This window comes from Chinchilla lanigera, unplaced genomic scaffold (genome assembly GCF_000276665.1).
Source record: "Chinchilla lanigera isolate Chin_1 unplaced genomic scaffold, ChiLan1.0 scaffold00001, whole genome shotgun sequence".
In the NCBI taxonomy this organism is placed as follows: Eukaryota; Metazoa; Chordata; class Mammalia; order Rodentia; family Chinchillidae; genus Chinchilla; species Chinchilla lanigera.
The window spans coordinates 34,343,316-34,371,014 of NW_004955402.1; the positions used below are offsets into that span (position 1 = coordinate 34,343,316).

Consider the following 27,699-nt stretch of genomic DNA (forward strand, 5'->3'; position numbering starts at 1 on the left):
TGGATATACACTGAAATACCCACACACCCTCACTCTTTTACCCAGGGTGCAGGGTCCCTCTTTTACCTGCATCTGTGAGCTGACAAGCAAAGATTTCTGGTGCTGTCTGTTGCAGGAATGCGGTCATCATGAAATGGAAGCTCATTGGTGTGAGTGGATGGAGATGAAAAATCCAGTCTTGGTTTCATTAGTTCAATGTTCTAACCAAACTAAAAGAAGTATGAACCTGACTGCCAAAGCAACTGAGGGAGAACCCAGGGTCCCCTCTCCTGGGAAAATAGGCCACCCTCTTGCTTCTGGATCTTTACATCTGTTGTCAACTATCTGGAGAGGCTCACTCAATCTCCTAGTCCTTCTGGCACACTCCTACTCCACCATTCTCCAAGTGGGCTCTTTTAAGAAGTTTTCCCCAATTCTTGCAGGCACATTTTAGTGCTTTCCCCTCCAGGTTCCCAGTGCGCCCTATGCTTACTAACACTAGACAATTTTACAAACTGCATTTGTAACTTGTCTTTATTTCTATCTTCCCTCCCAATCATAAGCTCCTTCAGGACAGAAGCTGAGTTTTTATCTTTGTTTTCCTAGTACCTAGCACAGTGCCCAGTATTTATTGACTTATGGAAGGAAAACTGGCAAAATTAACATTCCAGATTCAATAATCCATAGTTCTATTTATGGGAATCTTTCTGCATCACAATTACCTTTATATTATTCTGACAATAACGGTTCAGGTTGGGTTGGGATTCAGAGTAATAATCATAAATATAAAATTACTTCCTTCCTTAGGAGTGAGCAAAGGTCTATAAATCTCTGGCAATCGGAACTTACATGATAATTTTTTTTTTCTGAGACCTTAACTGATAGTTTTTTTAAATCTTAAAAAGTCCCACAATCTCCATTTTGCAGAAGCACAAATCATGCAGTTTTTTTAATCATCTTGGACCCCTAATCAAATAAAAGCTTTTTTTTCAAGCAGAACAGAGAACTAGAATGACAGAACTGATCTTATGATCAGTCACCTGAAATTGTTTTGAAGATGTTAGTAGTTATTTATTTCATTCTGTGAATTATGTTAGAATATTTTAGATCAAAATTAGCAGCTAATGCTTAATTTTTTGACCAATTTTACATGCTTATATCTGATAATCTGAACAACTACTTTGAAGATAACAATATGCAATTTAACAACCATTGTTAATTTCCTATCACCTTGTTTTGAAACTCTGTATCATTTTTAATGGCTTTTTTTCTAATTTTTATTTTCTTTAAAACAAAATTAGCAATAATTCTACCAATTTCCATAACTGTAGTGCCTTATGAAAGGCTATATATCCTTTTAAAGGTAAAAGTTTTAACTGCTGGATATAGGAAATAGGTAGAATGGTACAAAAGAAATCTTGAAGCGGGTTGGTACTGTGGATCTATTATGAATAGAAATACAAGTTGAAGTGCTTTTCAGGTAACCATTCATAGAATGAGAGAATCAGGTACAAGGATTATCATCACTTTGGGATATATAGTTATGAATTCTTTGCCTGTACCTTCTCATCTCTAATTTCAATGTAATCTACAAGAAAAATAACCAATAGTTACTCATCAAGCATGTTATTATTTAAGTGAAGATTTAAAATATGATCATACTAAAAATAACTATAAAATATATAACAATTCCATATTAATTTGACAGAATAATAATTTTGATAAAACACTCATAAATCTATGGCAATTAGAGCTATAAGAGTAGCAAGAGAAGAAAGCACTAAAAAGAATTAAGTATCAAGAGAAAAATATTAAATGGGTATTATGGATTCAATTGTTAAAAATACTGTTAAGAGATAAGCCAAAGACAGGCAGAAATATATTTGCAAAAAACATCCTGTAAGAGACATATACAAAATTTATTTTAAAACTCCCCAAACTGAAAAACAGAAAGCACAAGCAATCCAATACAAAAGGACAAAAAGTCTAAACAGACATCACACAAGAAAGATATATAGGTGGTAAAGGAATACATGAAAAAAAGCTTAACATCACTAGTCATTAGAGAAATGCAATGAAAAACCAGGAGATAGGACTACACTGACAAAAGGTTTCTACAAAAAGACACTACTAGCTTCCAGTTCATAGTACAGAATAACTGGAACTCTCATACACTGCCAGCAGGATGGTATAGGCTCTTTAAAAACAGTTCAGCAAGTTTTGTTTTGTTGTACTGGAAACTCTATCCAGGGTCCTCACACTCAGCCCTTCACATTCAGCCCTTCCATTCTCAGCCTTTTTAATTTTTTTTTTTTAAATTTTGGGGCAGGGTCTTGCTAAGTCACTAAATTGCCCAGGCAGGGTTCAAACTTGCAATCCTCCTACCTCAGCTTCCCAGAAGGCTGGGATTACAGTCATGTACCAATACACCTTGCTGTCAGTTTCTTATTTACCATGACTGAGAAACATCACTCGTAGTATTTACCTAAATGAAAACTTCAGTTCCCACAAAATCCTCCATAGCAATTTTTATGACAGCTTTGTGCATAATTACCTCCAAATGAAAACAACTCAAATGCCCTTTAACCAGAGAATGAATATACTGCAGTATCCATATAGTGGAATACTGCTGAATAATAAAAAGAATGATACACACAGAAACATGGATAAATGTCCAGAAGCCAAAGAGTACATGCTGTATGACTTATGATGGTCTAGAAAGTGGAAAACTACAGTAAATAAAGGGCCCTGAGTGAGTGGAAACGTTTAATTACAAAGTAACAAAAAATGCCTAGGATGAAGCATTAGCCTATACTAGTCAAATATATCCCATGTATTCTAGGGAGGAAGAAAATCACATGATAGATTTTAAGCTTAGTTCTGTATGTCCTGTTCAAGCACAGACCATGTATCTTTGTAAAACCTTTAACACCAAACCCATTATGATCTCTGTATACTTTTCACATTTCTTATTCCATACCAACATTAAAATTTTCTGCCTTTAAAACAAAATTATGGGGCCGGGGATGTAGCTCAACGCCATAAGCGCTTGCCTGGCAAGCCTGAGATCATGAGATCAATTCTGGCACCAAAAAAAAAAAAAAAAAGTAAAACAAAATTATGTACTACCAGCTATCTAGAAATAAAATCAAACTGTTTACTGCAGTGACAGAAATTTGTCAACCTCCTACCAAAATGAACAATAATGAAATAAAATCAGGTACAAAGAAAAGCTTATCACACCCCAAATGCCACTGTGATGGCTCACTCTATGTCAATCCACATACTGGCCACAAATGAGAGGCTTATTAGAGAAGAATTATTTCTCAGGGTCTTAATGGAAGTCAAAGGAAATAGTCAATGAAATACTAAATATTTAATTTAAAACACTCAGTATATTTGGTTTGGTAACCTGAGACATATGCTTTATAATTAATAAAACAGATTTTCTCCATAAGAATCCATATTCTACCTGCTAAAAGGTAAAATTATGTAAAGCAGAGAGAAAAATAGAATAAATAATAGAACCAAGTAACATATATAGAAACATAAAAAGTTCCTACATTACAAATGTATTTTAAAGTGCACATAGTTTAAATAGTTGAATAAACTCATTTATTTTTAAAAAACATAACCCCACAAATGATACAAAATAATGCTACTTTTTAATGTACACTATCCAGAAAGAAATTCAAAGACCCCTAAGATCAAGCTAAGTAGTCCATCATTTAAGGAAGTGTGTTCTAATTTTTACCTTGGTTATTTATTCACATACTGTATAAATACACATATGTTCTATGTATTTAAAGCAACAGAACTCTTTCTTCAAATGTAATTTGATCTGAAAGCGCAATGTATAAAACAGAAAAAAACAGAGTAGAGCTGTTCTGGAAGGAGTTGGAGGAGTGAAGGGTATGTCACCAAGCCCTGGCTGCAAACACGGCCACCAGCAAAGAAAACAAAAGGCCTGCAGAAGAACAAACCATAAAACAAAGCCTAAAAACCATGGCTACTGAGTAAAGATCACAAAATCTTAAATAAGGAACAATATTACTAAATTTCCATCCGTTTCTCCTATGATTCCTCAAAAAACTTGCAGCTACTGCTAAATAGCTTAAATTCTCTTAGCTCTTTTCCAGGTTAAGCCAAACGCAGGTCATAGTTACACTTTCCTACACTACTCTGTGTGAAAAAAATAAACATAAGATCCAGCTACAACATCCTTCTTAGTTACTAACATCAGCATGTTCACTTTGCAAAACAGTATAAGGTGGAAATGTTTGTACATGGTTTCTCAAAGTTAGGGGTGGACTAGATCCAACCCTAATGAAAGCATTAAAATGTTTCATATTGCCAGGTGTCATGGCGCACACTGGCAATCTCCCACTTGGGAGGCTGAAGCAAGAGGACCACCAGTTTGAGGCCAATGTGGGGTATATAGCAAGTTCAAGGTCAGCCTCGACTACATAGTGAGACCCTGTCTTGAAAATGCAAAATAAAATAAAATGCTTCATGTTGTACTAACATATCAAGGGCTGAAAAATTACCAAAAGAATCTTAGTCAAAGTCTAAATACAAACTGTAAGCACTGAATAGTCTTGAAGAGAATCATGTCAACATGATTCCTAACATCGATAGATTCTATATGATTGTATGCCTATTGGCATGAAAAGAAATAGAAGTTGAAGACAAGAAAACTTCAGAAGCAAACATTCACTGATAGAAAATAAAAAGTCATTCCTGACAATAATCATCAGTCCTGTACACATTCTACTTGCTAGCCTGTTGATGGTTTTTAGTTACAGATAGGACTTTCCTGTTCCCCTATCTCTACTCGTTGAAATATTCTTCATGCTCACTGCAGCTAGGCGCTGCAGCACACACCTGTAATTCCAGCTATTTGAGAGGCTGAGACAGGGCACTCATGAGTTCAAGTCCAGCCTTGGCAATTTAGTGACTTAGCAAGACCCTGTCTCAAAATAAAAAATAAAAAGGGTTGGGGGTGTAACTCAGTGTGGAAGTTCTGGATTTAGTCTCAAGCACTATCAAATCTGAGATGAATATACTTCTCAGATGAAGAAATACAAATGGCAAATAATACAGGAAAAATGTTCAACATTATTGGTCATTTGAGAAATGCAAATTAAAACAACACTGAGATTCCATCTCCCCCCAGAAGGAATGGCTATCATCAAGAAATCAACCAAAAACAAATGCTGGTGGGGCTGTGGGGAAAAAGGAACCATTCTCCACTGCTGGTGGGAATGTAGACTGTACAACCACTGTGGAAATCAGTGTGGAGATTCCTCGAATAACTACAATTAGAGGTCCCATTTGACCCAGCTATTCTCCTTCTGGGTATTTTCCCAGAAAAAATGAAAACATCATACCATAGTAATATATGTGCATCCATGTTTATAGCGGCACAATTTCTAATAGCTAAATCTCAGAAACAACCCAAATGCCCATCGACAGAAGAATGGATAAAAAAAGATGTGGTATTTTTATATAATGGAGTATTACTCAGCTATAAAGAAAGATAAACTCGAAGCTTTTTATAGGTAAATGAAGGCAACTTAAGACCATACTCCTAAGTGAAATAAACCAGACTTGCATGTGTAAACATTATATTGTCTCCCTACTGTAAGAACTGAAAGAGTAAACAAGATTCAAAATATACATAGATGTTGTGAAAGGGAAACTGCTCAAAAGGAAAGGACAACTGGGATGGGGAAAAGAGAAAAGAAGGAGGAAGGGAAGGAAAGATATGTATATACACATAAGATAGCTAAGATAATTGTACTACTAATTTTTATTAGTTCATGGAAAGGAATAGTGAGTACTTATATTTTTTGATCAGTTTTGCATGCCTGTATCTGGTAACCTAAGCAACCACTTTGAAGATAACAATATGCAATATAATAACCATTGTTAATTCCTATCATCTTGTTTTGAAATTCCATATCATTTTTATTTTCTTTCTCTCTTTAAAATAATAAATAAATATATCATTTCAGACTCATACTTCACAAAGCCTGCTGTTTTGTCCTAAGTTGGAATCATTCACTCACCCTTCCTCCCACATTCCTGCAGCACTATGTCCTGCTTACCAGTTTTGGTCTTGTATCAGCTGGCCATATAGAAACTCTCCTAGACTGAAACTGAGTTTCTTATTCCTAAACTGTACTCTGACATTTTCTTTTAGTGGGTAAGGAACCTAGATGCAGTAAAAATTAAAGATCCATATAATGTGAAAATGCATGAACTGCTAACAGACTGTGGAGGCGTCTAGTGGAGAGTACAATCCAAGACTGTACCTTACACAGAACACTTGGATAAAAAAAGCATCCCCTATAGCTTTGTGAAGTAGCTTATCTCACTCAAAGCGCCACATGAGTAACATTTTCATTCATTCAAAAAATAATTATGAAGATTTACTCTGTGAAAGCACTGCCATATACACAAGAATAGAAAAATCAAGACTAGATGCTCATTTAGGGATACAAACATTGCATTCAAGTTATACTGCTTATTTAAGGATTTCTCTGCAATCTGACTCTAAGGACCTTTACTTTGCTCAGAAGACATTAAACCCCCTGCTATGCAATACAGTAATTTTGCTACTGCAATTCCTTCTAGTGTCTTGGTTTCCAGTGATGAGACAAATGCACCTCAGTGGGGCAGAAGCCACTGATTGTTCCCCAATGACCCATTACTCCCTTTTCTGTATACTAACTGATTTTTTTTTAGCTAGGCACATGACTGTAATGAATAAAAGCTTCATCTCACAGTTTCCACTGTTTCTGAGTCTGGTCCAGGTATGAAGTTCTTGCATACTAGATCTAAGTATCTCCTAGCAGCTCCTAGGAACCTTCCTTAAGATTCACTCAATGTCTCACCTCACTCTTTATTCTCTATCTCTTACTCTGCCCTGGAGTCTGAACTGAGATGCTGACTGGAACCAATGAAGGAAGCTCAGATCCCAGGGTTGGTAGAGGTGCACTGAAAGGAGTCTGAGTCTCTGAGGACACTGTGACAAGCAGAATGCATCCCATCCAAATAAGGCCATGCCACAGTGTCTGGAAACCATATGTTACTAGTCAGAAGGAAGTTGGTAGGGCTGGAGTTCCGGAGGCCCTGTGCATCCTGAACCTGCACCATAAGTCCTCAGACACTGACAGGTACTCTGCCTAGGCCTAGTGGTTCAGCCTCTCCCCCGTGTGGCATTCAGACACTGACAGGCACCCTCTATCAAACATAGTGTGCGACATCCACCTGGGCCCACATGGCTGATCCTACCCTCACACAATTAATAGACATCTGATACGTGCAGCTGGGCAAACAGTGCCCAGAGTTCCCAATGAACCTACCTTGCCCAAGAAAGCTACATTCCAACTGGTAGTACTGTGCCTCAACCCTGCAGCCTAGGCCACTGGGATACGTGCAGATACTGCCAACATGGATTACAGCTAAAGAACCTACACAGATGCTGTATTAAAGCACCTACCTGGAATCAGAGCCAAAGCACAATATCCAGCCAACACCCTAGGACACACAACCAGCAAAAAGTTTCTTTCATACAAAAGCCACACTATAATATTGGTAGAGACAACTGATGGACACAGGAAGTGTCAAAAAGTAAAGTAACATGATGCCTCCAAAAGCGCACAATAACTCCCAAACAGCAGAACCCAAAGAAAAGAACATTGCCAAGTGTGCTACCACACATCTGTAAATCCAGCTACTCAGGAGGCTGAAGCAGGAGGACTGCAAGTTCAAACCACCCGAGCAATTTAGTGAGCCATTGTTTTAAAATGGTGGCAGTGGGGAGGCACTATAGCTCAGTGGTAGAGAGCTTGCCTAGAACGTATGAACCCCTGGGTTCAATTTTCAGCGGCCCCCAAAAAAGAGAAAAGAGAATTAATGATCTGACAAAGAAGTCAAAACAATGATTTTAAGGAAACCATGAGACAACAAAACATTGACAGGAAGTTAAATAAAATTAAGAAGCCAATTTATGCTATGAATAAGAAATTCAGCAAACACAAAGTTCACAATAAAAAGCTAATAAGAAATCTTGGACTTAATGAACTCTACTAGTGAAATAAAAAATAAAGTGAAGAACCTCAACAGCAAAATTGATGAAGCAAAAGGATTTCTAAGCTTGAAGGGTCTTTGGCAATAATCAAGTCATATCTTTTTAAAATTAAAAAGAACAAGGAAAGCATTTGAGAATTATGGAACACCATTAGGTATCTCAGAAGTGGTGGGGGGGAGAAAAGTACATAAAAATCTTTTCAATGAAATAAATGCTGAAAATTTTCCAAAATCTTAGGAAAGATACAAACTTCTAAACCCAGGAGCCCCAAGGGACCCTTAATAGATTCAGCTAAAAAAAAAAATCCTCTCCAACGCATGTTATAGTTAAACTGTCAAAAGTATAAGACAGAGAACTCTAAAAACAGTACGAGAAAAATGTCAAGTCATTTAGAATCTCCATTAAAAAACAGCAAACTTCTTTGCAGAAATGTTACAGGCCAGGGAAAAATTAGATAATATATTCAAAGTCCCGAAAGAAAAGATAATTTAAAAAAAAACTCTGCCAACCAAAATACTTTACCTAGTAAAGCTATCCCTCAGAAATGAAAAAGGAAACTTTCCAAGAAAACAAAAATAAGGAATTCATCACCATTAGACTCACCTTATAAGAAATGGTACACTACAAGTGAAAGAATGACTATTATCATGAAACATGCAAAAGTATAAAATCAGCAGAACAACAGACATGCAAAAGAGAAGATAACAAACAAATACAGAGAACCAACAAATCATAAAGCTGAACAAGAAAGGAACAAAAGATATATAAAAAAAATGAGAAAAACATCAACAGAATGACAAGAGTATGTCTTTCCTTATAAATAATAATCTTACATGTAAACATATTAAGTTCCCTAATTAAACACACAGATTGGTTTAATGGATTAAAAAACTAAATATAATAATATGCTGCCTACTAGTAAAGTTCATTTCACTAGTAAAGACACAAAATTAAAAGAGAAATGATAGAAAAAGACACAACTACAAACACAAATCAACAGCAAAAAGGAGTACCTATATTTATAGCAGACAAAATAGTCTTAAAAATTGTACAAAAAGAAAGAATGATAAAGGGATTGATTCAACAAAAGGTAAAAATGATTATAAAAATATATGCACCAATACTGGAGCACTCAAGTATATAAAGCAAACTTTACTAGATGTCAAAGGAGAGATAGGCTCTAATACAAAAATAGTTTCATAAATGGATAGATTAACCACATACACACAAAAAAAGAAACATGGAATTGTTATAGACAAATGGACCTAACAGACATTTGCAGAACATTTCATCCAGTAGCTACAGAATACACATTCTTCTCATCATTTTATGGGATATTTTCCAGGATAGATACATATGCTGGGCCACAGAACTAGTCCCAACAAATTTTTAAAAACTTAAAATCATAACCAGAATAAATCCCAGCACTCTGCCAGGCTAAATAGGAGGGTCACAAGCTCAAGCCCAGACTGAGCAGCTTAGTAAAACCCTGTCAAAAAAATTTAAAGGGATTGGGGATGCAGCTTAGTGGAAAGACCCTGGGTTCAACTCAGAGTTAAAAAAAGAAAAGAAATCATAGCATGTATCTTCTCTGGTCATAATGGAATAGAACCAGGTATCTACAGGAAGAACTTTAGAAATTGTAAAAATACATGGAAATTAAACATTCTCTAACCAATGGATTCCTAAAAAAAGTCTATAGAGAAATTTAAAAACTCATTGAAACAAAAATGAAAATACAATACTCTAAAACCTGTTGGACACATCAAAAGGATTACTAAGAGGTAAATTTATAACAGTAAGTGTATACACCAAAAAATAGGAACATCCCAAATAAACTATCTAACAATGAATTCAAGGTACTAGAAAATCAAAAACAAATGAAAACCAAAATTAGTACAATGAAGGAAAGAACAAAGATCAGAGAAGAAATATTTAAAATACACACAAGATCAATGAATGTTTTGAAAACATAAAATAGACAAACATGTGGCTAGACTAACCAGCAAACAGAGAAGAGCCAAACACAACTCAAATAAATTCAGTAAAGTTGCAGGATATGAAATCATCATATGAACCATACATGACATGAGTAGCTTTTCAATACACTAATAATGAAACTGGTGAGAAAAAAATCAAGAAAGTGATCCTATAAACACTAAAGAAAGAAATTAAAGATACAAAAAAATGTGGAAAGACATTCCACATTCATGGATGGAAAGAACTACTGAACTGTCTACACTGCCAAAAGAACTGTTAAAATGTTCATATAGGGGGCTGGGGATTTAGCTCAGCGGCAAAGCGCCTGCCTGGCAAGCGCAAGGTCGTGAGTTCGGTTCCCGGTGCCAGAGAAAAAAAAAAAAAAAAAAAAAAAAAAAAAAAAAATGTTCATATAACCCAAAGTGTTCTAGAGATTCAATGAAATTCCTATCAACATATCAATGACAGTCTTCACAGAAATAGAAAAAATATTCCTAAAATTTGTTTGGAACCACAAAGACCCTAAGTACTCAAAGTAATCTTGAATAAAAGGAATAAAACCAGAGGCGAGCTCAAGGTATAGCTATTGGATGAAATGTTCTGCAAATGAGCTGAAGTGAGAGGGAACAGTCACGTATTGCTGGTAGAAATGCAAATTAGCAAAAATGATTGTGGAAAACAGTGCAAAAGGTCATCAAAAACACTGGAAACAGGACATATGATACAGCAGTTTCTACTACTAGGTATACAGTATATCCAAAGGAACTGAAATCAGAATGAAGAGGCATCTGCACTTCCATGTTTAATACAGCACTATTCATAATAGCCAAGACACAGAATCAACCAAGATGATGCATGAATGAATAATGAAAATGTGATATATAAACCCTTAAAAGCAGAGAACATTATCTGTGTAGAATCACAGAGATGTAGCAGAAGTCAGGGAGATTCTGAGCATAAGAGCCATGCAGTATGCCACTGAGCATTAGATATTGAGGCCCATGTGCAAGGACAAGGGAGAAGCTTCCAGTAGGCCCTAGCTGAGGGCCCAGTAAGGCAAGGAGGACCTCGATGTTATAGTCACAAGGAACTGGATTCCACCAACAATTTGAACAAGGCTGAAGCAGGTTTTTTCCTGCTCCAGCCTCCATGTAAGAATCCAACAGGCCAACAACTTGATTTCAACCTTGTAAAATCTAAAGCAGAGAGTCAAGACAGATTTCTGGCCACAATAAATCTGTGTTGTTTTATGCAGTTACATTTTTGGTAATTTGTACACCTGCAAAGGGAAACTGATACAGACTCCCTCAAACAGAACCTGCTTATAAGTCCTAGAAGGACTGCTTTGGATTTTTACTTAGAAAAATACAATTTTTTTCTCCTTTAAGCCACTCATATTTTCTACTTTTTTGTTATTAACAGTTGAACCTAAATCTGACTGATACACTTGATGAAATCCTTTCAACACATAACAGTACTATTATCAACAACTAAAGAATAACAGAAGCTAATATAAAATACTACTTCAAATTGTGAGCAATTTTTAAAAAATAGATGTGATGATAACACAAAGACTTTAAAAAGTTTTTGAGTCATGATGATGAGAGACGCATGATACATCAAACTTCGTTTGACATCTATGGCACAATTTTAAGAAAAAAATTAATTTAATATAGCATAATATTACATTTCCCACCATTGTCTGGAACAGTCAAGGTTAGTAATGACTTATGGGATACCATAAAGCTAATCAATATATATTAACAAACAGGTGCAAATGGCATGGGAAGAAAGAAAAATACAATCTCAAATAAGTACTACGCATGGCTATCAAAGAGAAAAATACCTATAGATTGAAAAATGCTTAAACTCTTTTGATTATCACTTTTAATTACTGACTCCATTTCACAAATGAAGTATTGAAAACACGCTGTAGAATCTTTATGTTATCTTTGCCTTTTCATCAGAAATCAGACTTCTGCAAGCAAAATTTTTCTATACTACTTCAACCTTCATTTTAACACCAGACATTTGATTTCTGATTTAATGATTTAAATGATGTAAAAATTTGTATAAAATGATTTTAAAATTTGTATGAAATACTAGAAAAAATACGTTTTTTACATGCTTGCAGTATACAGTGATCATACCCATTGTGGGGAGGTGGTACTGGCTCACAACATACACCAACTCTTTTTCTCATCCTCGACCCCTCCCTTCCCTCCATCCCTTGGTTCCCCTTCCCATCTGCAAAAATTCTATCCCCATCTTTTTCCAATTCTATTTCTAATCCTCTTTCCTTCCCCTCTCCTTTCATCCCTCATTCCCCTTCCCATCTGAAAAAGACCCCCCTACCTCCTGCACAGCAAAGGAAACAACAAAGTAAAGAAAAAACATACAAAATGAGAAGAAATTTTGGCAGCTAGGACTAGTATGTAGAATATGTAAAGAACTCAAAAAACTTAGACCCCACCAAAAGAAAAGCCCAATCAGAGAGTGGCCAACTTAAATGAATAGACACTTCTGACAAGAAGTAGAAATGGTCAATAAATATATAAAAAAATTCATCAATGCTGGTCATTAGAGAAGTGCAAATTAAAACAACACTGAAATTCTATCTTATTCCAGAAAGAATGGTTTTCATTAAGAAATTAAACAACAACAAATGCTGGCAAGGCTGGGGTAGGGTGGACTCCTACATTGTTGGTGGAAATGTAAACTAGTACTACCACTGTGGAAATCAACTCAAAAGGCTAAAACTGGAAATTCCACTTGACCCAGCTATTCCCTTTCTAGGTATCTTCCCCAAGAGTTAAAGTCATCATATTTCACAACAACTAAATCTTGGAAACAGCTTGTGTCGCATCAACAGACAAATGGATAAAGAATTTATACACAGAAGAGTATTAATACTTTGCCATAAAGAAGGATAAACTTGAATCATTCATAGGTAAATGAATACACCCTGAGACTATAGTATTAAGTGAAATAAGTAAGAAACACAAGCTTAAATATCACATAGTATCTCACATGAGAAACCCAAGGTATAAATAAGGAGCAGAATTAACATTTTTTACAGTTCTGGAATGTTGTATTCACTTCTCAAGTGTCACTGGATAATTTAAAAATTAAAATCTAGGTATTACAAGGGACTTCCAGTTCTTGATGTGAGGGTGTGGTCTATGAAATATCCATTAATATGCAAACAAAAAAATATGTAAGTGCACATCTTTAGTCATATTTTTGGCATTTCTGAGCTGTTTCCATTTTATCTAATATACTCCACTTTAAAAAAGCCTATAGTATGTGGAAAGAAAAAATTGCTGTACAAGTAGTTAACTCAGTATGGGAAACAGACTGGAATAAATTTGAAGAACTAGTTAACAATTAATAAGAAATGGAAATAAAGCCTTTTAAAAATAATAATGTAAGTAAATGGGAAAATGTAAACTGACTGCCCCCAAAAGGCAACGCTGCAGGAGGACTGGGTATGAGGAACTCCCTGACTCTCAGGTAGCAGATGAACATACCATGAACACAAGCAGGGCAGGGAAGACCAAATAAATGCCCTCTTTGTTAATATAACCTAGGAAGGTGAACCAAGGAGTCTGCAGTCACTCATCTTATGCTTGCTCTCCCAGAGAGACCCTGAACACCTTTCCCAGCTTACTGGAAGCAGTGTAACTAGCTCCTCCTCCTTAAGAAAGCAACTGTCTACAGCCATTCATCCATGTATTTTCCAAATGTTAAATTTTATTAAGCAAACTATTCATAAGGGTCTCTTATCTGTGACCCTAAGGATCACTTTAGGAGACAGTATCAAAAGGACAAGCTACTAGCAAGTGCTTATGAAAGGTTCTGCACTCAAATGATAGATAATGTAGTGGACTGATAACTGGTGGTCAACTTATAACCCCCACCTGAACTGAGTAAGTGGTGCTGGGTGTGGAAGGCCCACCTGAGGTCTGTTGCCAGCAGCATAAGAGGCAGACCTGGAAAAGAAGCAGCAAGGCTGTTGGGAGCTGAGAGTGGCTGTGGGGAGCTGGCTTTCCTGATGAACTTGGCTGTTTTCATCCTCTGAGGAGCTCGGGACCTCGCTGGCACTGAGAATGGCTTCAGTTCACTTTGGAGAGCTCTGGTCCTCACTTTGAGCATCGCTTCCTGGTTCTGGAGGGGAAGATGGTGCACTGCCGGCCTCCAGGAAAAGCTTGCTGCATTGGTTTCCCTGATGGGAACTCGGCCATCCTGATTATCAGAGGAGCTCGGGAGCTCACACTTGCCGAGGATGGCCGTGGTACCTTTTGGGGAAGTTGTGGTTCTTCTGAACATCACTTCCTGGCTCCAGTGCAGATCCCTCAGCCTGCTAGCACAGGTCCTTCTTCCTGCTGGCACAGACTTGTAGATTCCACCACTGACCTTTGGGCCTTTCCAGCAGATCCATGAAACAGGTCTGTATGAGACGTTGTCATGGGCTCTGGGCCTCCAGTTGGATTCATGGGAGGCATTGTTATGGGCTCTGGGTATTCAGCTCAACTCATGTAGGACATTGTTGTGGGATCCAGGCCCTCAGCTGGATTCCTTGGTCTTAGTGTGTGGACAGATTTCCTGCACTCTTTTGTATACTGTTATTCGGGTGCCTTATAAATAATCATATAAAGTATGTGTCCTGTATTATGCTGTTCTCCTTGCAAAATAAGCCCCAAACCAACACAGATAATAATAATTATTCAGAATGAAGTGTGTCTTTTGTATTTCCCATACTCTACCTCTGGGGAGAAGGGATTGGCTAGCATTTAAATATATGAAACTTTATTCCAAATAGTGTTCCTGCTTTTTACTGATTAAATCCTCAAAACAACTCCACAAAGTAGACGTTATCCGCATCTTTTAGTTTAGATGTTGGATGGTACACAGAAAGGTTAATAATCTCCCAAGATGACACAGCTAGAAATACTGCCATAACCACGTGTGGTAGCGCACTCCTGTAATCACAGCACTAGGGAGGCTGAGGCAGGAGGACTGCTACAATTTCAAGGCCAGCCTGAACTACCTAGTGAACCCTGTCTCAAAAAACCAAAAAGAAGAAAAAGTCCACTAGTAATACCACCATGTTTGTGATTGCTAACCACTATCACATATTTTTATGCATGCACAAAAATTTTCTTCCAAAACTGTGTGTATGTGTGTACACATACATATAAACAAGCAACTTAATATATCCAAATATATGGTATTAATTTTACCATATATTTGGATAAATTTTGGATAAATTCTTCATTTGGAAACCATCACACTATAGCAATATATCTTTCAATATAGATAATACATTATAGATAATATATATATACCCAGATATATATATGAAAATGCCAATAAAATTTTATATATGGCATAGCTTTTCTTTCTTTTTTTTTTTTTTTTTTTTTTTTTTTTTTTTCGGTACCAGGAACCGAACTCACGACCTTGCGCTTGCCAGGCAGGCGCTTTGCCGCTGAGCTAAATCCCCAGCCCTATGGCATAGCTTTTCTATAAAAATGTATAATTATATGAATGTAAAATTACCCAGTGTTTCAAATATATATTCCCCCTATATGCAGTAATCACATTTATATATACTGCTCCATAATATGTGTAGTATATTTTTTCAAATAGTATCAGAGCATCTTCCATCAATATCTTTTTTTAAACAGCTGCACATTGTCTATTTTATCAGTTTATTACCTTTATGTCTTTCTTGATGGGTATTTGCTTCACACCTTTTGCTATTATTTAAAAAAAAAAAAACTTCCAAACTAAAGGTACCTTGTCATTTTGCACAAATGAGCATATGATTATTGGGTAAAAAGTAATGTGGACAATTTGGACAATTTGGACAATTACTGCCATAGTGTTGTATCAATTTACGTACTCATCAGCAAAGTTTGAGAGGATCTATTCCAACATACCTGGAAAAGAGATTTTCTAATCTGATAGGTAAAAATGACACATCAGTGAAGTGTTTAAAGTGCATTTTTTAGCATGAAATTGTGCCTTTTAATATATATTTAAGAGCTATTTGGCACCCTCTTAGTAACTTAAAATCATGAGCTTTACGTCATCTCTAGCTAGGATTAGACTATGAGGACAGTAATTGTATCTCATTAAGTTCCGTGTAGCCCAGCACAGAGCCTGGTGCACCTTAATGTCCAATAAAATATTTGCTAAAAAAAATAGGCAACAAAAAGCTGTTCTCTTTGAAGTTACAGTGCAACAGCACCACCAAGAGGAGGTTTTTTAGAAGCACCCCCTATCAAATTTCCTCCAGCAAGATCTCCAAGTCACTGTTGAATACATAACCAAATCTAAGGCAGTGAAAATGCTGCATAAATGCTATTTCCAAGCAATCTTTGAGCTCCTCTCTGCAAACTTAGTGCTGTCCTTCAGTCTCTCTTGCACAGAACTGCTGCAGATGCCACTATCAGAGAGCAAAAGCATCCAGCCAGTCACATGTCATGGAATAGCACCTTGTATTTTCTCAGACCAAGATGAGACCTCTGCGGGCAGCAAGACAGCCACATAAGCATTCACAGCCCAGGAACTCTGTGACTCTGATCCTTTACTGCCTTGGCTATAAATAGACACCTCTCCTGCAGAGTGGGCATGACCTTCTCAACAAAAGAAAGTGAACATAGGAAAAAGTCAGGGGAGTGAAAATTTCAAATATAAATTACACAAAGCAAAGAAAATGTGAAGAATAGCATTTGAATGGATTCAGTTTTTCTATTTTAAACAGAAGTCTGGATGTTTATCTTAAACCCAGAATTTAAAAATGAAAGTAATAATTCATTTTCTCAGCTACACTAATAATTTATGACACTGAATTTAATAGTGTTGTTAGCAGCTAGTATCTAAAGATGGCCACAAAGGGACACCATCTCCCAGCATTTGTGCACTTCTGTGGTCCTCCTCTCCTTTTGAATCTGGGCTGCTCCATGACTTGTTTTTGATCAATAAAATACGGCAACAATAATGTTTTCAGAGAACTGAGCTAGGTTATAAGAAACTGTACAGTTTCTGCTACTCTTGAGATAGTCCCTGTTAAGAACCTGGCTGCACTGCTGGGAGAAGATCAAGCATCACGGTAAGATCACACAGAGAACTGAAGTGTTCTAGTCAATGCCTCAACAGCCCTCCCAGCTGACAGCCCTGAGATGGTATCCATCTAGCTGCTCAGACTAGGTATCCAACCTAGCTGTTTTCTGACTACAAACACCCAAAAGACTTGGAATGAGTATCATTCAGCTAATCAATTAACTCACAGCACTCTGGGATATTATTACAAACTGCTATTTTAAGCCACAAAGATTTGGAATAGTTTGTTACAAAACAACAGACAATCATAATAAATTTATCTTATAACCACACCCAGGGAAGATCAGCAATAAAGTTAAAAACAATTTAGTACTGTTACACTGCCATCTTATGACTTTTTAGATTAAAGACCTTGAGTTTCTACGGAGAATAAATATGACATATATTCTATATACTCTCTTCTCTTTCAACCCCTGGTAACTATATTCTCAATAAGTATTTTATTAAATGGAATCATGAATAATACAAACATAGCTAAATATTGATTATATTGATGGAAGGAAGGACATAATTCAGAAATAATAGATATCTTAAAATATACACAGTGAACTTTGTAACACAGACATGCTCATATTCACTCTGCCTATCTCATGCCCTGAAAGGGCATTAGAGTAGCAGTTACTAAACTCTATCGAAGAGCCCCTGTAGGCACTTAGAAAATTATTAAGGACACCAATAATTTTATATATAGATCATACCGACACACTTTAAGGAAAATCTAAAATATTTATTAGTTCATTTAAATATAATAATGACCACATTACATGTTAACATAAATAGTACAGTTCATGAAAAATTATTCTTTAGTCATTTGAAAAATAATGGTTCACTAAATTCATTTAGCACATGTTCCAATGTTAACACATTTTATTGTATAGTAGTTTCAAAAATCCCCATTTAGGGCTGGGGATATAGCTCAGTGTCACAAGCGCCTGTCTGGCAAGCACAAGGTCCTGAGTTCGATTCCCAGTACCAAAAAAAAAAAAAAAAATCCCCATTTATTAACATAATTTATCTTATCACAAAAGTCTTAAAATTATTTGAAAGCAAACTCATGGTGTCAGGTACAAGTTTTTCAGAATTCTAATTTTTGTTTGAGACCTCTACTTTTATTATTGGCAACCACCACTGGCAGCTGTTTTCTTTGAAATGACAAGCTCACTTTATTCATTTTCAAGAAAATGTCTGCCAAGTCTTAATATCTATAGATTGCCACAAGTACTTTTCAGGTAAAAGTGGTATTTCATCAAACAAGTGGATACTTCAGCTCATGACTTTAATCACATCCATATTTTTCCTTAGATAATCACTACAGTTCAGTGCAGAATTGTTTTATGTGAACTTATAGTTTTGTAAAACAAGATATTAAAAATGCATATATTTAAGGGTCAGCATTTATTACAACCAATCACTATTACCATTTCATCAAGGACATTTTTAATTGAAAATAAATTCTTTTCATGGCAAGTGATTATAGAGAATATAGTGAGTGCTAGTACAGCGGGATGTCACTTGATCTGTACTAAGATCTCAATTGTTTTACCTCAATTGTGCTTCTGTGTGGTGCAACTGTGAGTACAGTGTAAGTGGCAAATGATGTTATTATAAAGAGTTTAAACTCCATGGACCCTCCATGGCCTGTAGATTCTACTTTGAAAACCACTACATTGAAGTGACCCAGACTATAGACATTCTCATTCAAAACTGAGAATCTGAGTATAAGGTAGAAGACATCTACCCTTCTCAGTATTTATCAATGTCATGTCTACCAGAAACATTTTAGGCTAGGGACAGCCCTGAGTTCCAGTTTTAGCTCCATCACACTAGGCACTACTTGACCCTGAATATATTTCACAACCTCTCTGGGTCTCAGTTTCCTCATGTATAAAATACAAAGTTTGTACCTCATAGAGGAATACAGTCAAAATTAAATAACACAATATCTGTGAATAACATTGTGAGTGGCACAGAGTAAGCTCTGAGATGAACTGGATTCTAAATCACTAAGGATCTTTTGGTTAATAGCCATACTTATTCGAATGTTGGTGGTAATGCTGACTTTCTTTTCTACCATTTCTAAAGGGATCAAATCATAAATAGGTGTTCATGAAAACATATCTTTTATATAAATGTAATTTTTGATAAGTGAAATGATATAATGAATTGCTTCAAAATGATCCACAGTAGGGAGGAAAGGTGGAATGGTAAGTGAAATAAAGTTAGCGATAAATTTACATTTTTTGAAGCCAGAGGGAACTTAACAATTTATAACATAAGCCAGATATGGTGATATAGTCTAGGAGTCTAAGGCAGGAGGAGGGCAAGCTGTGCCCCAGAATGGCCAACTTAGTGAGACTTTGTCTCAAAATGAAAAATAATAATAAAGGACTAAGGATGTCACATAGTGTGAAGGACCTGAATTCAGTCCCCAGTACCACAAACAAAAAAGTAACTCCTTTAAATGTGCTTTGAGATTTGCACTTATTTGAAAGGTTCTACATGATTGTGCACAGGCTCTAGTGAATTTAATACTGTGCAAGCTTACCAACAGCTAATCAATCACCTTCCCTGCTGGTAGTTATCTGTTTTCCCACCACCAAAACTCACATCACGCACTCCACACCAAGAGACTTCGCTGCAGGGATGAGCCCACCTGAGCTCTCTTCCACCTGCTCTCACCCTACCTTTCCCATCCTACTCTAGGGGAGAACGCTGATCCAGTGAGAAATAGTTAAGCTAAATTTTAAAGCAATTTCAGAACTTCAATTACCTGGCAAAAATGATACAAACTGAGAAAGTTTTCTAGGTAAGAAAAATTAAAATTGGTTAAAGGTCAGTTTTTCAGATAATCTCTGTATCACTTTTTATTTTAATTCATATTTTCTTTTTATCACGTTCTAGTTATATGAAACCAGTCAGGAAACTGAAAGGGAATTATTTTTACCACAACAAATTATACTTGGGACTTTAAGGGAAGGACTGGAAGCAAGCCAGAGACAAGAGCTGGGTGCTCATTTTCCAAGCTACAACAGCAGCATCACCTCACTAGGGAGACTCCCGCAACACTCAGGCAACAGTCTGCCTTCTGCTGCATCACTTTCATCAGAGCACTACACACAGTCTGCTACTCTGCTGCAGCTGCTAGATGCAAAGCCCTGTAAAGGCAGTGCAGTACATGGGTTCACGAGTCTGTCTGGCAATGTCTGAAACATGGCAGATGCATAGAAAAGGTCTGATGCTTAAATGATCCCTTAATACCTACTCATATGAAACAAAAATTATAACTGTGTTATAAAATATTCCATGAAGAAAACATTACCTGTTATTGTAGTCTCTTCAAGGGCACATTTAGAATTTCAGTGATTTCTTTAAAGCAGTATGACTTTAAATAGGAAATGTGTAATGTGACACTATCTGATTAGCTGAGGTACTTTAGGACCATTATGGTATGATGTACCATCACAAGTACATGATATATTGAAGTAGCACGATTATTACTACATTGTAGTAAGCAATAACAGAGTTGTATACACTTCTGAATTACCAGGACAAAAAATTTCATGAAAGTTTATTAAATAGGTGCCACTTCCGGGAAGATGGTCAAGTGGCGAGCACCAGAGAAAGAGCCTCTCTGATATCTGGTATTCAGAAACTGGAGTATAGCAACTCAAGAAAGAGGAGGAGGGAAGTGGGTTCTCAGGACCCAGCAAGGATCTGAAGCTAGAACTGAAGCACATGGGAAGAGCAAAGAAAGAGACTTAATGAAGGAGGAGGAGGTGGCAGGTGGCACTTTCTCCCTGAGCCCAGACTCACTGTGTGGAAGAGATAGCTTGAATCTGTACAGGCACAATGATTAGTGGCAACCCCAAAGGCCTACACAAAGAAATGCACCAGCAGAAGGGAGCAGTGGATGCAGCAGACTGGAGTGACTAGTGAGTTATTTGGATTCAGATGCCCTGTAGGAGTGGGCAATTTGCTGGCAGCCACCTTGGAGAGGGGCCAACTGAGCTCAGACCTCAGAACAGCTGTGAGCGCCATCTAGTGGCTTCCAGCAACAGGGTCAGTTGGCAGGAAGTCAGGGAGCCCAGCTCAAGCAGGCAGGAGACACATGGACTATTGAAGACTGTACAAATCTAGTTCCAGCCTCACAGCCAGAAACCAGCCTGAATGTCAGTGGAACTAAAGGTGCAGGCTTGCTGGGATTATCCACTAACCTGCCATAAAGCTATATCTGACTTGCTGGATTAATCAACTTGGATCTGGGCTCTGCCCACCTTGTCTACCAGTGACAGCTGAGATGCCTTGAAATAAATATTTTTTTTCTTTTCTTTTTTCTTTTCCCTGTTCTTATCTTGGTTTTTGTTTGTTGGTTGGTTTGGTTGTTTCTTGATTGATCTTGTTTTTATATGGGTGAACATGGTTACTATTTTTTGTTATTGTTGTTCTGTTTTGTTCATTTTTATTTCTTCCCTCTTTCCCTCCTGTCTTCACCAATTTCTCAAAGTTTGCATGATACTCTTTTGCCCTCCACCCTTGCTTCTAATCTCTTCCTCTTTTCTATTTCTCTATTTCCCCCCCTAACCTTTTTAAAATTTTCTCACCATACTGAGGGCTTATTTAACTGCATACAATTTTCTGGCTCATTTTTGTTATATAACCACAAACCTAGTTTATACTGTTAAAGGTGGCAAGTTAATAGTTTGTCATTTTCTAAGCTGTGTTTGATGCTATTGTTATTGCTGATTGTACCACTTTAGCCAAGGTGACATAATTGTTCTAATCAGTTGTGCTTTCCAGTATACCAAGACTTAGATCCTGAGAGGATACTGACATTTTGCAAATGAAGAGACTAAGTAACATTAAACAAACGTTAAATGCTCAGAAAACTCCTAATATTCAGGATAAGGACTATCCAGCTACATTGTTAGAGCTACTTTTTCCTGTCTAACCTCTTGGATATTCTAAGGAATCATTCTGTCTTCCTTTGTTTGTCTGGTGCCTATCTGGTGCCTACGATTTAGCAGATATTTACACTGGGTGCATCAGTCATTTTAATCTCTTCATCTTTGTGTTTACTTCTACTTCTCCTGTTAACACACACAAAGTCTTGAAAAAGATACTTTTTACAATGGCCACAAAATACATGCAATATATCAAGAAAAAGGCTTTATTAAATGATTTAGTTTCTCTTACCTGGCTTTGGCATTTTATAAAATATTAGTTATCACCTTTATGTAAAAAAAAGAGACAGCATGCCCACAAGAAAACCTCTTTTCTCTCTTGTTCTGGAACTAGTATCAGGCCAGGGGCTGGATGACTTCGTTTCTATTTCTGCTTCATTCGTTTGTGTTCACTTGCAAGCATTCACTTGCTTGCACTAGTCACATGGTTAACTCTAGATGTCAATACTACCATATGTCAAATGTGTAAGTTTTCATTGATTTTTAAAGGTTCTTCCAAACATATAATTTTATAATGCCACAAAATTTTACCAAGTCTAATATAATATTTTAGCAAAAATATTCTAGATCTGTCAAAGCCACTCAAATCAAGGCTTAGGGTTGTGCTACGGCTGTCAGTACAACCTGAATTGGAGAGTCATTATGACACATGAGCAAAGCAGAGACTAAAGAAGTCATTTAACAGTTTCAGTCTCTCCTGTTTTTGTATATCTTAAAAGCAGACACATACAGGGGCTTGTATTCTGGACTATCTTCTCATGGCTGTTTATAGACTTGGAAGATAAAGGTAATGTCTCCCTCTTTAGCAGAGGGAAATTTGCTGTCAAACATACCTAAAGGTGCCTCCCTCCAAAGCAGAGGTTAGACAGGTTTGCTTGAAGCTATTACAAAAGATTATGGTCTCCTCCTGCATGCGTAGGAATTGTATTGTCTCACTAGTGTAAGACCTGAAAGAATGAATAAAAACTAGGAGGTATGACAGACATTGTGAAATGAAAGGAAAATGCTTAAAAGTAAAGGGCAACTGGGGTCTGGGAAAACAGAAGGGAAAAAAAGGGAAATTATGTCCATATGTATATACAGGATAGCTAACATAGTTGTACTACTGTCTTCTATTGCTCTACAGAAGGGAACAGTTAACGATTACTTGTTTGATCAATCTTGTATGTCTCTATTTGTTTTCTTGAGAAATCACTTTGAAGATATCAATAAGTAATACAACAAGCATGGTTAATTTCCTACAACTTTGTCTGTAACTCTGTTTTGTTTGTATTGTTCTTATGCTATTTTGTAAATGGATGTCTGCTTGTTAATATGTTTTCCTTCTTTTATTTCTTTAAAAAAAAAAAAAGATTATGGTCTCCTATGCACAGGGTTCTTTACCTGTAATGCAACCCATTACATTTGCAGATGTTAGCTGTATCTTGTCATGTTGCCCTAGGGGCAAGGGAGACACACAAGAAAATGAAGACATTCTGGTTCCTAGTAATGTAATAATTTGTAACAAAATATTTAGTAAAAAGATAGTAATGAATTGCTTTTTGTCTCTGTCCCAGGAGTACTGAGTCTCCTACTAGGATCTACAAAACTGAGAAAGGCTAATTTGTTAACTTAAAATTAGAGTAAAAATCTCAGATCTTTCACAGCAGTAGACAGGAATGGAGGCTTAATACACATCTAAAAGGATAAAGTATAAACAACCTCCCTCCACACACTCACCTCTACAATATGATATGACATTCTATAAACCTCTATGCAAATCCTTTTAATGTTTACTTTCCCATATGGCAATTTTGTCCACAAACATCTCTACTTACAAGAAATCATTGGATAAATGCATGGCATGCTTCTTTAAAAGCTGACAGTCTGGATGTGCCAGAAATCTAAACTGTAATTAAATGACTTAGGAAATTTTTACATGTCCCTTTAAGTTTGCCAAGACACTATTGTATAACACTAGCAATTCTCTGAATAGTTAGAAATCCTCAATCAGGAACTTAAAAGTTTTCAACTTCAAGCTATCTAAATGCTCTTAGTGTAACTGCCTGAGAAATGTCTAAACTGAAAAAGTAAAACTCTGAGGGATTTCCCCCAAAAATATAGCTGCCTTTAAAGTAACACTGGCTGTAGGAAGTACAGGAAGCCGCGTTTTGAAGGCAAACACTCCTCCTCCTTTTCTTGGTTCATGCTCTGCCAAGATGAAACAAGAATCAGCAAAGGCTACACCAAGGGAGAAACTGGAACCTGTTCGCTGCCCAGGCACTGGGCAGGAACAAGTTAATTATGCCCTTAAAAATGAAGTCATATGCATTTAAAAGAACAACTTATACTACAGCCACTGCTCATATCTACTGATCTAAAAGAAACATTATTATTAAAAACCTCTATCTACATTCAGTGAGGCCTTCATTTTCTACCTTTTGGGAAATACAGACAATTTGATTATTGCTTGGGCAGGGAATCAAAACCTAGGAATATTAAAAGAAACCAAGAAATTCTTTTGTAGGGATATGATCCAAATCTATTTTTAGATAAAAATTATTTCAAAAAATATGATGCTATAATAAAGAGAATAGAGAAGCAAAAGGCTTTATAACCCATTATGAATTCTCACAACACATGAACTAGGTATCATATCTCATTTTAGAGATGGAAAACAGAAGTTAAATAACTTACTAAGATTTCAAGACAGAGCTGAACTATTCATCACAATTCTTTGTATCTGGTAACTCCCTACTTCCTGACTAAAATGACAACAGATAATGAGATGGAAACTCAATTATCAAAAAAAAAAAAAACAAAACCACTGTAACACTTGCTTTCTAAATACGTATCACAAATAGTGTTAGTCTGAAATCAAAATGTAGTAAGTCACAAATAAAACTTCAGCAGTGGTAGGCATACAGTAAAAGCTAAGTATTTACTGAATTAAAATAAATTTTAATAGAAGAAAGTTCTAGGCTAAATGATACAAGTTCTTGGCTTCCTTTCATGTTTACTTCCTAGGACAATTTCCATACATCATGTATCATAACAGCTGAACACACCCACGCCTATCTCAAATAGTTGGCTTAAAAAAAAAAACTTTTAAAAAGACTTCGCTAGCTTCACTACTCTAATGAAAGGTAGCCAGACTAAGGGGTGGGGAGCAGCAAACAACATGACGAACAAGAGCATAGCTACCCTGGATTTAAGGACTCCATCTGCTTTAGAAAACCCCTTAGAGTTTGGATCCATGCTTCCAGGCAGGTGACATTCTGCCAACCTGGCTACGGCAATGCTGTGGATGAGCATGGGTTTTTGATCTGTACAAACCAGGGCCAGCCACTTACCAGCTGTGAAAAAATAATACCCTAAACTGTGTAAGTGTCCTGATTTTTACCAGTCTAAATTGGGCCTACGCTCAGTATTTCTAACAAGATCTCTCCTGGATGACATGGATGCTCAGGTCCACACTTGTTACCCATATGAAGTCCTCAGACAAGAAGTACTGGCAGCACTTGGAAACTTGTGAGAACTGGGTTCCCACAGTGTGACAAACAGAAACACCAGTATCATCTGCTGACATGGATGACTAGAAATCTACCGTAAATTTTCTTTAAAACCCATTTACAGTTTATCCACTTACCTCTTCTTCTTTGTTGTTATTAAAGATCAGACTTTCGTTTCTTTCTCCTCCTTCCATTATACTAAATTTTGAATCTAACTCTTAAGCCCCTCCAAAGTAAGACCCTAGTTCTTTCAGGTTTTTCATCTACAATCCTCTTCAGGACCACAACAAGTCAACCAAATGGGACTGGTGGTTTTCTACTCATAAACCATCCTTGCTCACTACAGCCTCTCTTGTTTTGTTTTGGTGGCTGTGGTTGAATGTTTTTCCCATCTGGCCAGTCTCTAGTCACCTTGTCTAATCTTTCAATGTGCTGTGTTCTTATACCAGCCCTGAACCAATTTCTTACCCTCATCATAGGAATTTTTATTTTATCATATTATTTACCACATTCTGCTGTTCATAAGATCTTTGTATCTTATATATAGGATAGTATCTTTGTTTTATCCCTACTACTGAACTGTAACTTATTTGATGCCAAGAATCTTTATTACTGTTTTTGATATTCTCTGCAAGACTTAAAGTAGTTCTTCAGATGATGAAGCAAAGCACTATTCATTATTGATAAACTTAATTTAAATATTCTCATATAAAAAACTAAATTACATTTATTTCCTCAGTATGATTGATTTGTTTTCTATTTTGGGCATCAAATACAGAAAACTGGGCACAGTGCTTCACTTGTAGTTTTTCTACCACTTTCATTTAGAATTTTTTATTTAATCTTAGTACATTTTATCAGAACTTCAATTCTGAACCAATCCATCTGGCATTTTCACACTGAACAGGACCTATCAGTTGAGGAAAAATTAATGTTATTAAGAAATCCTCATGAAGCCATTGTGAAACTTCGCATCTACACATAGAAAAAGACCACAGAGCAGCACAGAAATCATTGTACTATCAGGCTAAACTATAGCACAGTGACAAAGATTAGCTTTTGGAAACTAAAATCTCTTCACAACACCTAGGAGACTCTGAATATGAAGAGACTGCTACTTTATATCATAAGTTTATGTTAGTCAGCTAGACAATCTCTCAAGTACAACCTATTCCACAAACCCAACTGGTAGTGAGTCAATGCAAAATATCCTCTACTGAACTGTGAAGATAAATAAAGAACAAACAATAATTTTGAATAATTATTAAAAACGAACACAGGGCAATAAACAAGTAACAGCTGGGCAGAACCTGAGATCAAAGCTTGAAAGTGATATGGGGTTGGGATTGGTACCAATGACCAGAGAAACAAAACTAGTAATCAAAACTGCACTGGCCCCATGATGAATATGATCCATATGTACTGCACAAATGTGCAAAAAAAAAAAAAAAACCACACACACACAAAAAAAACCAGAACTGTTTTAGTCTAAAAGCAAGAGTTAAAGAATAAAAGATGTCTTCACTAACTTAGACAACAAATGTTCAACTTGCAGTCTGCTAAGACAATATTGTGCCTCCTACTAGAAGACAGGAAAGTTCCCACATGTTAAAAATCCCTGTAAATGATATCATGCATGATTGGTTGATGGGCTTTCTTACCTTTAAAGATCACACCATTGACAAGGAAAGAAAAGGAAGTTTCTGATGCCGACAGCTGTGGCAGACAGAATATGGTACCCCTGAAATGTGTACTTCCTAACACTCCATATTTGTGAATGGTAGCTTACTCCGCAAAAGGAACTCTGCAGTTGTGATTCTGCTAAGGAACCTGAGATGGGGAGATCACCTTGGATTACTCAGGTAGGGCCAAGGCAATCACAAGGGTCCTCTAAGTGGAACAGGGAACCACAGGAGGAGAGTGACTGGGCACAAGAGAGACTCAACAATACACAGTAGCTAGCTTTGAAAATAAGGAAGGGACCAAGAGCCAAGGAATAAGGCAGCTCTAAAGACAAGAAAGAAAGGAGGACAGATTCTCCTCTGGGGCACCCAAAAAG

At 36.6% G+C, this 27,699-nt stretch overlaps 1 protein-coding gene across 2 annotated transcripts in view; it reads right to left on the reverse strand.

Moving 5' to 3' along the window:
* The window catches only part of Dym (dymeclin), a 391,162-nt gene that overhangs the window by 192,533 nt on the left and 170,930 nt on the right, over positions 1-27,699 (reverse strand). The window lies entirely within an intron of this gene.